This window comes from Trachypithecus francoisi, unplaced genomic scaffold (assembly GCF_009764315.1).
Source record: "Trachypithecus francoisi isolate TF-2019V2 unplaced genomic scaffold, Tfra_2.0 Lachesis_group12, whole genome shotgun sequence".
Classification (NCBI taxonomy): Eukaryota; Metazoa; Chordata; class Mammalia; order Primates; family Cercopithecidae; genus Trachypithecus; species Trachypithecus francoisi.
The window spans coordinates 55016064-55030880 of NW_022681457.1; the positions used below are offsets into that span (position 1 = coordinate 55016064).

General features: G+C 39.1%; 2 protein-coding genes and 1 pseudogene across 3 annotated transcripts in view; all 3 read left to right on the forward strand.

The window, feature by feature from the left end:
* The window catches only part of LOC117093750, a 37597-nt pseudogene extending 25477 nt beyond the window's left edge, over positions 1–12120 (forward strand). Inside the window, exons 5-8 of the transcript XR_004441216.1 lie at positions 8499–9057; positions 9396–9844; positions 9946–10435; positions 10485–12120. The product of XR_004441216.1 is annotated as a zinc finger protein 430-like (transcript). The remainder of the gene's footprint in view (positions 1–8498; positions 9058–9395; positions 9845–9945; positions 10436–10484) is intronic.
* LOC117093721 (zinc finger protein 100-like) overlaps positions 1–14817 on the forward strand; it is a 566997-nt gene that overhangs the window by 448313 nt on the left and 103867 nt on the right.
* Positions 1–14817, forward strand: part of LOC117093717 (zinc finger protein 429-like) — a 412022-nt gene that overhangs the window by 133895 nt on the left and 263310 nt on the right.

Genomic DNA, 14817 nt, shown 5'->3' on the forward strand with positions numbered 1-14817 from the left:
TTTCCTTCATTTCAACTTTGGTGAATCTGGCAATTATGTGTCTTGGAGTTGCTCTTCTGGAGGAGTATCTTTGTGGCGTTCTCTGTATTTCCTGAATTTGAATGTTGGCCTGCCCTACTAGTTGGGGAAGTTCTCCTGGATGATATCCTGAAGAAATCCCATACTTCTTGCAGGCTTTGTTCATTTCTTTTTCTTCTTTTTTCTTTTGGTTTTCTCTTCTCGCTTCATTTCATTCATTTGATCCTCTATCGCTGATACTCTTTCTTCCAGTTGATCGAGTCGGTTACTGAAGCTTGTGCATTTGTCACGTATTTCTCGTGTCATGGTTTTCATCTCTGTCATTTCGTTTATGATCTTCTCTGCATTAATTAGTCTAGCTGTCAATTCTTCCACTCTTTTTTCAAGATTTTTAGTTTCTTTGCGCTGGGTACGTCATTCCTCCTTTAGCTCTGAGAAGTTTGATGGACTGAAGCCTTCTTCTCTCAATTCGTCAAAGTCATTCTCTGACCAGCTTTGATCCGTTGCTGGCAATGGGCTGCGCTCCTTTGCATGGGGAGATGCGCTCTTATTTTTTGAATTTCCAGCTTTTCTGCCCTGCTTCTTCCCCATCTTTGTGGTTTTATCTGTCTCTGTTCTTTAATGATGGTGACGTACTGATGGGGTTTTGGTATAGGTGTCCTTCCTATTTGATAGTTTTCCGTCTGACAGTCAGAAGGACTGTCTGTTGGTCTGTTGGAGATTGCTTGAGGTCCACTCCAGACCCTGTTTGCCTGGGTATCAGCAGCAGAGGTTGCCAAAGATAGAATATTGCTGAACAGTGAGTGTACCTGTCTGATTCTTCCTTTGGAAGTTTCCTCTCAGGGGTGTCTCCACCCTGTGAGGTGTGGGGTGTCAAACTGCCCCTAGTGGGCGATGTCTCCCAGCTAGGCTACTCAGGGGTCAGGGACCCACCTGAGCCGGCAGTCTGTCTGTTCTCAGATCTCAACCTCCGCGTTGGGAGATCCACAGCTCTCCCCAAAGCTGTCAGACAGAGTCGTTCGCGTCTGCACCGGCCCCCGCTGCTTCCCCTATTGGACTCCAGCTGTGCGCTGTCCCCAATGGTGGAGTCTACAGAGACAGGCAGGCTTCCTTGAGCTGCTGTGAGCTCCACCCAGTTCGAGCTTCCCAGCGGCTTTGTTTACCTACTTAAGCCTCAGCAATGGCGGGCGCCCCTCCCCCAGCCTCGCTGCTGCCTTGTGGATAGATCGCCGCAGACTGCTGTGTTAGCAGTGAGGGAGGCTCCGTGGGCGTGGGACCCTCCCGGCCAGGTGTGGGATATATTCTCCTGGTGTGCCTGTTTCCTTAAAGCGCAGTATTGGGGTGGGAGTTACCCGATTTTCCAAGTGTTGTGTGTCTCAGTTCCCCTGGCTAGGAAAACGGATTTCCTTCCCCCTTGCACTTCCAGGTGAGGCGATGCCTCACCCTGCTTCAGCTCTCGCTGGTCAGGCTGCAGCAGCTGACCAGCACCGATTGTCCGGCACTCCCTAGTGAGATGACCCCAGTACCTCAGTTGAAAATGCAGAAATCACCGGTCTTCTGTGTCGCTCGCGATGAGAGTTGGAGACTGGAGCTGTTCCTATTCCTTAAATCTATGACTGTTAAAGGCCAAATTTTGGAATTATAGCAAGAGAAGGCAATCCTGGCTGTAATGCTCCCATAGGTTGTATAACTGAACTGATGGCTCTTAAGTCAGTTGACATTCTCCATTTACCTGATTCTTTCTTAATTACGAAAACTGGAGAATTCCAAGGGGAAAATGTTGGAGCTATGTGCCTATTTTCTAATTGTTTGGTAACTAATTTCTCTAAAGCTCCAGTTTCTCTTTACTTAGCGGCCATTGTTCTATCCAAATTGGCTTATCTGGTAAACATTTTAAAGGTATAGGTTCTGGAGGCTTAACAATGGCTACCATCAAAAGTGATATTCTAATCTTTGGCAGGAACTTTGTCTTTCTGCTTGAAGTGGTTTTTTCAAACCTTGCAAAATTTTTTTCTAGGCCCATACCAGGGACATACCCCATTTCATGCATTGTATGTTGACTTTGAGGGCCATATAATTGTTCCAAAATTAGAACTTGTGCTCCCCATTGTTGTAATAAATCTCTTCCCCATAAATTGAAATGTCCCCTCCTGTATCTACCAAACCTTTGAATTTCTTTCCCTCAGTAGTTATTTCACAGGTAGGACGTTTATCAGTAATTTGAATTACCCAATAAGCTGCTTTGCCTTGTTTATTTGTGCTTCCAAATCCTCCTGTTCATTGAATTTTACTTTTTCCCATTTAAATCTATGACTTATTTGTGATTCCCATTTTAACATACGGCACAATCAGGAGCAGTGTTATGCGCTCTCCTGGCTCTGCTTTCTGGGGAACAGAAGTAGATATAACAATTTGAATTTCCCCATTGTAATCTGAATCAATGACTCCTGTATGTATTTGTGCCCCTTTTAAACCTGTATGTAGTTGTACCCCTTTTAAACTAGACCTTCCTAGAAGTAATGCTATTGTCCCCGCTGGCAAAGGTCCACAGACTGCTGCTGTTGGGACCTTTTGCAGGGGTTCCCCAGGCAGAAGGCTCACAGCTTTTGTGCAGCATAAATATACTGCAGCAATACCAGCTGTGGCGGAGGACAGACAATGTACAGGGATGAGAGAATGGCCCGAGCTGGAAATGCCCCAGTTTTGAATGGGGCCTGTGATGGGACCCTCATGGCATTTCCCAAAATCTGGTTCCCATCTTTATCAAACTTAGAGTGACAGTGATTAACCCAATGTTTTCCTTTTTTAGATTTTGGACATATTTCAGGATCAGCAGTTTTCTTTTTTCCCCTATCTGGCGGCCTGACTTGCTGATTTTTTCTACATTCTTTTTTAGTATGACCATGCTTCCCACAGTTAAAACAAGCTCCAGGAAATGGAGTATTTCCTTTATCCACTCTCAGCCCTGCCACTGTGTGTGCTAGCAGAGTGGCCTTATGCAGATTACTTCTGATAACCATCACAGGCCTTGATATAATCAACTAAATGTGCTTTCCCTCTGATAGGTCATATAGCAGCCTGGCAGTCGGGATTAGCATTGTTGAAAAGTAATAACTGCAACACTATATCCTGAGCAGCCAAATCTACAATCACCTTTTTAAGAGACTCCTGTAACTAAGCTATAAAATCCATGTATGGTTGTTTTGGTCCCTGTTTAACAGCACTAAAGGAAGGGTATTGTTCTCCACATGAAGTGATGTTTTCCCAAGCTCTAATACACACTCCTCTATGCTGTTCTATGGCATCCTGCATGACCACTTCTGCATCTAAACCCAGCCATCAAACCCCAAAAGTTGGTCTGCAGTTATATTAATTTGAGGTTGGGCCTGGGCATTGCGAGCAGCCTGAATGGAAGCTTCATCTGCCTACCAAGTTTTAAATTGTAAGAACTGAGCAGGAGTTAGACAATCTCGAGTAAGAGTATCCCAGTTAGTAGGAATCATCCAACTGGAAACAGCAATATTCTTTAATGGCCCCATTACAAAAGGAGAACCTGGTCCATACTGATTAATAGGTTGTTTAAACTCCTTGAGTATTTTAAAAGGAAAAGGCTCAAATGTAGCTATATTTCCCTGTTGATCTGGGGGGTGTATTCTAACAAGGAACTGCCAAGCCTCTCTATCACCCTCTCGTCTAGCTTGCTGAATTCCTGCCTGAAGAGAATTAAGAGTGGTGGCTCAAGGCACTGCTCGAACAGTTACTGCGGCAAGTAGTTTTTGCCCAGTGTCCTCCAGAAAAGAAAGATCTGGAGGTTCAGGCCACTCTTTTTCTTCAAAATAATAATGAGGGGTGCAGAAGAGTAGGGATGAACCTCCCTCCTGTGCCACTTTAGCTGGCAAATAAACCTGGTCTATAACCTCTTCTGTTACTTCGTTATACTCTCCTTCCTCCTCATTATCAGTGTGGAAAAGTTACAAGGAGGAAGGAACCAGGGCCCACACTTGTCCCATTGTTACCCTGATGCTTCCAAGCTCCCCTTCTTACTTACCATGGGAATTGTTTTAAGAGTACTTGGGTGTCATCCAGCTTAGTTCCACATTCTCCAGTCGTTGCTCCAGTGACCCTTTGACCTGGATTCGAGCCCCCAGGATGGACGCAACTTGCTGAGACCACCTCGGTTGGGGAGACCCTAACCCAGTAGCGCTAGAGGAATTAAAGATACACACAGAAATATAGAGGTGTGAAGTGGAAATCACAGGCCTCAGCCTTCAGAGCTGAGAGTCCCAAACAGAGATTTACCCATGTATTTATTAAAAGCAAGCCAGTCATTAGAATTGTTTCTATAGATATTAGATTAACTAAAAGTATCCCTTATGGGAAACGAAGGGATGGGCTGAAATAAAGGGATGGGTTAGGCTAGTTATCTGCAGCAGGAGCATGTCCTTAAGGCACAGATCGCTCATGCTATTGTTTCTGGTTTAAGAATGCCTTTATGTGGTTTTCCACCCTGGGTGGGCCAGGTGTTCCTTGCCCTCATTCTGGTAAACCCACAACCTCCCAACTTGGGCGTTATGGCCATCATGAATATGTCACAGTGCTGCAGAGATTTTGTTTATGGCCAGTTTGGGGGCCAGTTTATGGCCAGATTTTGGGGGGCCTGTTCCCAACATGTAAGTTCAGTGTTTTGCTGAGTTCTCTGAGTAGCCTATCAAATTATTGAACTTGAGGAGGAAGATGTGGAAGACCTTGGCTTGTTAGCAGTAGTTCAGAAATAAAGATGGTTATCCAGAGCCATGTGACTGGCATCTGTAGTTGGGACAGTGTTGTGGGACTGAGTCCTGAACTTGTGGATTCTGTGTTGACTCTGGGTAGTGTCAGAATTGAGTTGTTGGACAGCCAGTTGGTGTTGGATAATTGATTGGTGTTCAGCAAACTACACCTTTTTTTGTCAGACGAGAGCTACCACAGGGGCCTTGTGTTAGGGTTCTCTAGAGGGACAAAACTAATAGGATGGATATATATGTACAAAGGGGAGTTCATTTAGTATTAACTCACGTGATCACAAGGTCCCACTATAGGCCGTCTGCAAGCTGAGGAGCAAAAAGAGCCAGTCTGAGTCCCAAAACTGAAGAACTTGGAGTGCAATGTTTGAGGGAAGGAAGCATCCAGCCCAGGAGAAAGATGAAGGCTGGGAAGCTAGGCCAATGTAACCTTTTCATGTTTTCCTGCCTGCTTTTATATCCTGGTCGTGTTGGCAGCTGATTAGATGGTACCCACCCAGATTAAGGGTGGGTCTGCCTTTCCCAACCCACCGATTCAAATGTTAATCTCCTTTGACAACACGCTCAAAGACACATCCAGGATCAATACTTTTCATCCTTCAATCAAGTTGACACAGTATTAACTATCACAGGCCTGGGCTGGAGGGAGACTTCAGGTGTCTGAGAGAAGTGAAGCTTTGTTCTGCACACAGGCTGTCACACTGTACATTGTCCAGTTATTCTTGGTCTTCTAGGGAGAGAGGGAAAAGAGAGTAAAAATGTTGTGAGAACTTATTCCCTCTCCCCACTTTGGTGCCCACATGATTGTGACCCACATGATTGTGACCCACTCTTGACCATACCCACTAAAAATTGACATGGCTACTCCTCTCCCAGGACAAGGTTTTACCCTCTGGAATTATGCCCACAACAGCTTTGCCCCTAGAGTTTTCGGCTAAGAATATACACAGGTGCCTAGAAGACTTCTGGCTTTTCTCAACCCCAGACACTGAATGTGTAGCAGGAACTTGTCTCCTTTACCAACACAGGCTTCTGTACTACCTGATCATAATCTCTTCTGCCTGTACAGACACAAAGTTTTCTGAAACAGAGACTTACTAATGTTTATTGTTCTTTTTGATTCTTGTATCTTTGTCCCACATTTTCTTTTTGTGTCTTTATTTTTATTTTGATATGCTTTTAATTCTTTCTTATTTTGCTTTGTGTATCTACATAGATGTATTTTTTGTGCTAAGAAATTTGTTTTTGTGTATGTGCATATCTTTCCCAGAAAATAATGTATTTTAATATGATTTTATGTTGTTTTGTTGAGTCTTGTTATTTTCATTGGAAGCAACTGCTTTCAGCACCTTTTATATGTAAGACGGTGCCAACATACTTCTTTAGAATTTGGTTAGTTTTGAAGTTTTTTTTCTTTTTATTTTGCAGGACAGACTTGGTGATGGTATTATAAATACTTGATAGTTAATTTTTTTCAGAACTTTGACTATTTCACACAGTCTCCTTCTGGCCTGCAAAATTTTTGTTGAGAACTGGCTATCTCATAAGAGTATTGTTGCAAATAACACTTTTTTTTTTTTTTTTTTTGAGACGAAGTTTCACTCTTGTTGCCCAGGCTAAGTACAATGGTACAATCTCAGCTCACTGCAACCCCTGCCTCCTTGGTTCAGGCAATTCTCCTGCCTCAGCCTCCCGCATAGCTGGGATTACAGGTAGGCATCATCACACCCAGCTAAGTTTGTGTTTTTAGTACAGACAGGTTCCCCCATGTTGGTCAGGCTGGTCTTGAACTCCCAAACTCAGGTGATCGGCATGCCTCCGCCTCCCAAAGTGCTGGGATTACAGGCATGAGCCTCTGCACCCAGCCAACACATCACTTTTATCTTGTAGCTCCCAAGATTCCCTTTTCTGTGACTTTTACAATTGTACTTACATATGTGTTTGATATAAATATTTTTGCTTGTATTCCAGTTTGTTTGTTGAGCTTTTCTATTTTTACATCATTTTCAAGATTTTTCAGTTTTTTTATATTTTTTACCTCCATAATTTGTTTTTCTATTATTTTAAATATTTTTGTTCTTATTTTCAGTTTTCTGATTTTCTATAGTTCTCTGTGTTCATATTTCACTCATTGAGTATTACTCAGTTTATTTCATTTTTTATTGTTTCTTCCTCAAATTTTTATTTTATTTATTTTTTGCTCTTCTTGCCCAGGCTAGGGTGCAATGGCATGATCTCCACCCACCACAACTTCTACCTCCCAGATTCAAGCAATTCTCCTGCCTCAGACTCCCGAGTAGATGGGATTTCTGGTGCCTGCCACCATGCCAGACTAATTTTGTATTTTTATTAGAGACAGGGTTTCTCCATGTTGGTCAGGCTGGTGTCAAACTCTTGACTTCAGGTGATCCACCCACCTCAGCCTCCTAAAGTGCTGGGATTACAGATGTGAGCTACTGCACCTGGCCACATTGTAATCTTTTATCAAAATTTGAACATTAAAAAGTTACCTGTCACAATCTTTGTAATATGGCTTTCTCCTGGCATACTTTGAACAATTGTCTGAGTTAGAGATTCTGAGAGTCTCTCAAGAGCATGTTCTTTCAGTCTGTCTTGTCTGAAATTTTGTGTTTTTTAGTTAAAGGAAATTATTCGTCTTTTTTTTATTTTTTATTTTTTGGAAATGGAGTCTTAGTCTGTCACCAGGCAGGAGTGCAGTCGTGTGATCTTGGTTCACTGCAACCTCTGCCTCCCAGATTCAAGTGATTCTCCTGCCACAGCCTCCTGAATAGCTAAGACTACAGATAAGTGCCACCATGCCCAGCTAATTTTTGTATTTTTAGTAGAGATGGGGTTTCACCATGTTGGTCAGCATAGTCTCAATCTCTTGACCTCGTGATCCACCCGCCTAGGCCTCCCAAAGTGCTGGGATTATGGGCATGAGCCACTGCGCCTGACCCCTAGTCATCTTTTTTCATAATACTCAGTAATCACTTGCTACACCTGTTTTCTTTCTGTGGTACTGCAGTGTCTCTGCTGCTGTAACATTTACCTTTGGTCTCAGCATACTCAAACTGTCATTCCAAAGTAAATCACCATTTCTTTTTGCACTATGTATCATAGGAGACAGAAACCAGTGTCTGGAAAAGCCCAGACAAGCAAGTAATAAAGAAGTTTGAGGCAGCATTTTACTTGTCTTTTTTAAAAAAAATCAAAAGTTGGCAATTTACCTCTTTTTTTCTTTTTCTTTTTTTTTTGAGGTTTATTCTTGCTCTCTTCCCCAGGCTGGAGTGCAATGGTGCAATCTTGGTTCACTGGTACCTTAGCCTCCCAAGTAGCTGAGATTACAGGTTGAGCCACTGCATCTGGCTGGCAATTTACTTCTAAAGGCATTATGTTATATTGGGGACCTGGAATAGCCATGTTGGGTGAATGTAATAAACTTTAGCTCTTCCCTTCTGTGTCACTTTGTGCTCACCTGGGGTGCTTCAAACACTTAACTCATTTATAATTTTTTCTCAGATGTATTCTGGTTAGTATGTTTTTGTTACATATATATGTCTATAAAGAATTGGAGCCTTTGGTATTTTGCTATGCTATCTTGTTTATGTAGTTTGTATAATATTATAGGTTAGATTTGTAATCTATGTTTATCTGAGTCTAGTAAGTGGAGTAATTTGATATTTTTATTTCTTTCAGTTATATGTTCTCATTTTGCTGAAGACCTTTGCCCAGGGCCAGGCATTAAAGATTCTTTTCAAAAAGTGATACTGAGAGAATATGTAAAATGTGGACACAAGGATTTACAGTTAAGAAAAGACTGTAAAAGTGTGAATGAGTGTAATGTGCACAAAGAAGATTATAATGAACTAAACCTGTGTTTGACAACTACCCAGAGAAAAATATTTCGAATGTGATAAATATGTGAAAGTCTTCCACAAATTTTTAAATTCAAATAGACATAACACAAAACATACTAGAAAGAAACTTTTCAAATGTAAACAATGTGGCAAATCATTTTGCATGCTTTTACACCTACATCAGCATAAAAGAATTCATATTAGAATTTTTACCAATGTGAAGAATGTGGCAAAGCGTTTGTCTGGTTCTCAGCCCTTACTAGACACAGGAGGGTTCATACTGGAAAGAAATCCTACAAATATGAAGAATGTGGCAAAGCTTTTAAACGATCTTTAACACTTACTAACCATAAGATAATTGATACTGAAGAGAAACCCTACAAATGTGAAGAATGTGGTAAAGCTTTTATTTTTTTATTTTATTTATTTATTTATTTTTTGAGATGGAGTCCCGCTCTGTCGCCCGGGCTGGAGTGCAGTGGCCAGTTCTCAGCTCACTGCAAGCTCCGCCTCCCAGGTTTACGCCATTCTCCTGCCTCAGCCTCCCAAGTAGCTGGGACTACAGGCGCCCGCCACCTCGCCCGGCTAGTTTTTTTTTTTTTTTTGTATTTTTTAGTAGAGACGGGGTTTCACCGTGTTAGCCAGGATGGTCTCGATCTCCTGACCTCGTGATCCTCCCGTCTCGGCCTCCCAAAGTGCTGGGATTACAGGCTTGAGCCACCGCGCCCGGCCGTGATAAAGCTTTTAAACAATCTTCAACCCTTACTATACATAAAACAATTCATACTGGAGAAAAACCCTACAAATGTGAAGAATGTGGCAAAGCTTTTAATCGGTCCTCACACCTTACTACACATAAGAGAATTCATACTGGACAGAAACCCTACAAATGTAAAGAATGCGGCAAAGGCTTTAGTGAATTCTCAACACTTAGTAAACATAAGGTAATTCATACTGAAGAGAAACCCTACAAATGTGAAGAATGTGGCAAAACTTTTAACCGATCTTCAATCCTTAGTATACATAAGAAAATTCATACTGGAGAAAAACCCTACAAGTGTGAAGAATGTGGCAAAGCTTTTAAGCAGTCCTCACACCTCGCTGGGCATAAGCATGTTCATAGTGGACAGAAACCCTATAAATGTGAACAGTGTGGCAAAGCTTTTAGGCGGTCTTCACATCTTAGTAGACATAAGATAATTCATATTGGAATTCATACTGAAGAGATTCTACAAATGTGAAGAATGTGGCAAAAGCCTCTTCCCTTACTAAAGAATGTGGCAAAGCTTTTAATCAGAACTTAATCCTTACTACACATAAGATAATTCATGCTGGAGAGAAACCATACAAATGTGAAGAAGGTGGCAAAGATTTCTATTGATTCTTATACCTTACTAAATATAATTCATATTGGAGAGAAATTCTACAGATGTGAAGAATGTGGCAAAGGATTTAATTAGTTCTCATCCCTTACTAAACATAAGAGAACTCATATCATAGAGAAATCGTACAAGTGTGAAGAATGTGACAAAGCTTTTAACCACTTCTCAACCCCGCCTACATATAAGATAATTCATGCTGGAAGGAAACCCTACAAATACGAAGAATGTCTCAAAGCTTTTTACTGATTCTTATACCTTACTAAATATAAAGTAATTCATAAAGGAGAGAAATTATACAAATGTGAAGAATGTGGCAAAGCTTTTAACAAATCCTCGTCCATTTCTAAACATAAGATAATTCATACTGGAGAGAAAACCTACAAACGCGAGGAATGTGGCAAAGCCTGTCCAACTTACTGCACATAAGATAGTTTATACTTGAGAGAAGCCCTACAAATGTGAAAAATGTGGCAAACCTTTTAACCAATCCTCAACCCTTGCTACACATTAGATAATTCGTGCTGGAGAGAAGCCCTACAAATGTGAAAAATGTGGTAAACCTTTTAACTAATCCTCAACGCTTGTTACACATTAGATAATTCATGCTGGAGAAAAACCCTACAAATGTGAAAAATGTGGCAAACCTTTTAACCAATCCTCAACCCTTGCTACACATTAGATAATTCATGCTGGAGAAAAACCCTACAAATGTGAAAAATGTGGCAAACCTTTTAACCAATCCTCAACCCTTGCTACACATTAGATAATTCATGCTGGAGAAAAACCCTACAAATGTGAAAAATGTGGTAAACCTTTTAACTAATCCTCAACGCTTGTTACACATTAGATAATTCATGCTGGAGAAAAACCTACAAATGTGAAGAATGTGACAAAGCCTTTAACCAGTCGTCAAGTTTTGCTAAACATAAGAAAATTCATACTGGAGAGAAACCCTATGATTGTGAAAAATACGGCAAAGGCTTTAACTAGTCCTCAGTTCTTAACACACATGAGATAATTCATACTGGAGAGAAACTCTACAAACCAGAAAGATGTGGCAATGCTTCTGACAACACCTCAAACTTTTCTAACCATAAAAGAAATCATATTAGTGAGAAATCCTAGAAATGTGGAGAATGTAACAAAGTATTTAAATGGTTGTCACACTTGATTATAGGTAATATACTGGAAAAAATTCCAAGTGAGAACAATGTGGCAAAATTTTTAACTAATACATCTTACTGCACAGAAAATCATTTATATTTGAGAAAAATTGTACAAATATAGACTATGAAAAAGATGTCAGTATCTGCTCACATCTTAACACCAGAGAGTTCATGCTTAATAACAGCATGATAAGTGCAATTACTGTCAAAAGATCTTTCAGAAAACATTATCCTTTAAAGTGAAGGAGAGTATATTAAAGATGAACATTACAAACATAAAGAAGGTTGTAGTACTTTTACTTGTATCGGATCTTATTGTCCACATTTTGTACTAGAGAAAAACTCTGAAGGGGTTGCTCAAACTTTATTCAACATTAGGGAATTTATATTGGAGAATTGTCTTACAAATGTAATAAATTTGGGAAAACACTTTTCCAAAAACTACAGCTTAGGAAACACCAGAGTTTATACTAAAATATATTTTCAAAGATGCAGTAAAAATAAAAAAATTCAATCCAAATTTAAGTCTATGTAAATACCAGAATTTATAGTAGAAATATATGAGGAACTGACACTTCGAATATTCTAAATCAGAGTTCTGAGTATATAAAATAATCTAAAACTAAAGTTGGTAGAAAAATTATTTGTATATAGTGTTAGGAGTAAAAGATTTGCAGAGTAATAACTATATTCAGATCATACATTCTTGAAAAAATTACAAATTTTTTGAAAAGCAAATGATGTAACTCAGCTCTTTATTTTCTGCTGTTTCTTCATTCTTATTGACTTGTGAAAACATGTTATCATTTGTTGCTGCATCAGAGGTATGAGAGATTCTTTTTCATTAGGTGGGCATTTATTATCTTTTTTATGGATGAGTAAGAGTATTAAAATGTAAGATGTATGATGAAAATCTTAAGTGGAGAGGTTCTTTGTGGTTAACTTATACTATTGAGTGATGCATGAGTAAGGTGTTAAGAGTAATACTCTTTTGCATTATGAGAAAACTAGTAGTATATTCATATGTTGTACTAATTGTGAATGCAGTACGTTTTAAAAATTTTAAATTATGTGTAAATGTAACTGTTTCAACATTTTTAACATGGTAAATATTGTTCATTCAATGAAGTGTTATTATGCCAAAAAGGTTAACCTTTTCCACCTTACCAAAAGGCATAGGTAAAAGATGGTAGTAGTACACTATTTAGTAGCATAATGGACTAACATCTGTAGTCATCTCTTTTGCCAGTGGCTTCAAACTGCAAATGTGTTAAAGAATATTGTTCTTAATAGGTTAAATTTTTATTCTTATTTTAATCATTTAAATTTATTTTTCTTAATTTTTATGGGTACATTAGTGTATATACTTATGCCATATATGGCATATTTTGATACACAAATACAATATATAATAATCACATTGGGATACATGTGGTATCTATCACCTCTAGCACTTATTCCTTTGTATTACAAACAACCCAATTCTACACTTTTACTTATTTTAAAATGTACAATTATGGCCAGGTGTGGTGGCTCACGCCTGTAATCCCAGCACTTTGGGAGGCTGAGATGGATGGATCACCAGGTCAGGAGTTCGAGACCAGCCTGACCAACATAGTGAAACCCTGTCTCTGCTAAAAATACAAACACTTAGCTGGGCGTGGTGGCAGGCACCTGTAATCCCAGCTACTTAGGAGGCTGAGGCAGGAGAATCACTGGAACCTGAAAGGTGGAGGTTGTAGTGAGCTGAGATCACGCCACTGTACTCCAGCCCAGGTGACAGTGTGAGGCTCTGTCTCAAGAAAAAAAAAAAAAATATATATATATATATATTTGTTATTTATAATTAATTATATATTAAATTATATATTAATTAAAAATATATATAATTGTTATTGCCTACTGGGTTATTTTTATGGTTATAATAAAAATTATTTTAAAATGTGCAATTATGGTTGGGTGCAGTGGCTCACGCCTGTAATTCCAGAACTTTTGGGAGGCCCAGGCGAATGAATCACCTGAGCTTAGGAGTTCGAGATGGCCAGGAACCTGGGAGGTGGAGGTTGCAGTGGTCTGAGATCATGCCACTGCACTCCAGCCCTGGCGACACTACAAGACTTCATTTCAAGAAAAAAAAAAAGAAAAAAAATGGACAGTTAAATTATAATTGACTACCAGGTTATTTTTATGGTTATAATAGAAATCATATGCAAGTATAAATAAAATACATAAATTCCTGAGTTCTGAGTAGATATCTTAAAATTTTATACATATATATATTTGAACATGTGTCCTGTCTGCCTGCAAACACACACAAACTTTAGTTTGGGTTAAATATACATTACTCTAAAAGATAAACTTGAGGTGTAAGGAAATTATAAAGTGAGTGTGTGTGAGTAAAAGTTTGTACTTATTTGCAGAAGAAGTATTGGGGAAAAAATTATTTTAACAAGGTGACTAGTATAAAACCAAAAGCCTCAAAAGTGCTGCAAGCAAATGTATACTCTGCTTTGTATTGAATTTATTACTATAGTTATTATGTATGACAGTGTTTCTTAATTTTTATTTTGAAATAATGCATAGAAATGCTACTGTCCTGTTGCTTTTGTATTTTGAAAGTTCAATAATTTTTTAAGTAAAATCTTAGGCTTTTATTTATTTATTTATTTGAGATTGAGTCTCTTGTCACTCAGGCTGGAGTGCAGTGGCATGATCTTGGCTCACTGCAACCTCTACTTCTCAGGTTCAAGCAATCTTCCTGCCTCAGCCTCACGACTAGCTGGGATTACAGGTATTGTGCCACCAGGCCTGGATAATATTTAACTTTTTTTTTTTTTTTTTTGTATTTTTAGTTGAGACTGGGTTTCACCATGTTGGCCAGACTGGTCTTGATCTCCTGACCTCAGGTGATCCGTCTGCCTTAACCTCCCAAAGTAGTGGGATTATAGGCGTGAGCCACGGTGCCCAGTCCCAGTCAGTCAGTCTTAGGCTTTTCTATACTTCAGATTATGTGTAGTGATAAAAGATAATTATACAGGAACAATTAACTTCCTTTTGTCCTATCTGAATGCTTTTGATTTTATTTTCTAACTCCTTTTTCTTGGATTTGTACTATGTTTAGCAAGACTGACTTTAGTAAGGATGAATGGGCATCCTTGTCTTATACTAGCTTTTAGAGTAAAATCTTGCAACTTATCCCTGTTTAATATGTTGTTAGCTGTGTATTTTTTGCTAATATGTGGCATTTATTGGCGGAGGTACCAATAATTTGCTCTATAACTACTTTTTCAGGGATTATCATAAGGGAATGTCAAGTTTTGTCAAACTTCCATTGTGCATCAATTCTTTTGTACTCTGCATCTAATTTGATGTTAGAGATGTGAAATCACAACAATTTTACATATATACAAAAAATCAGAGACTACTATGAACATCTCGATGCATGCAAACTAGAAAATTTGGAGAAAATGAATAAACTCCTGAATACACAAAACTTTCCAAGATTTAACCAGGAAAAAACAGAAGACGAACAGGGCAAAAATGTATAAAACATATGATGAAATTAATTAGTAATAAAAAATCTACCAACTGTAAAAGCCCTGGATTATGT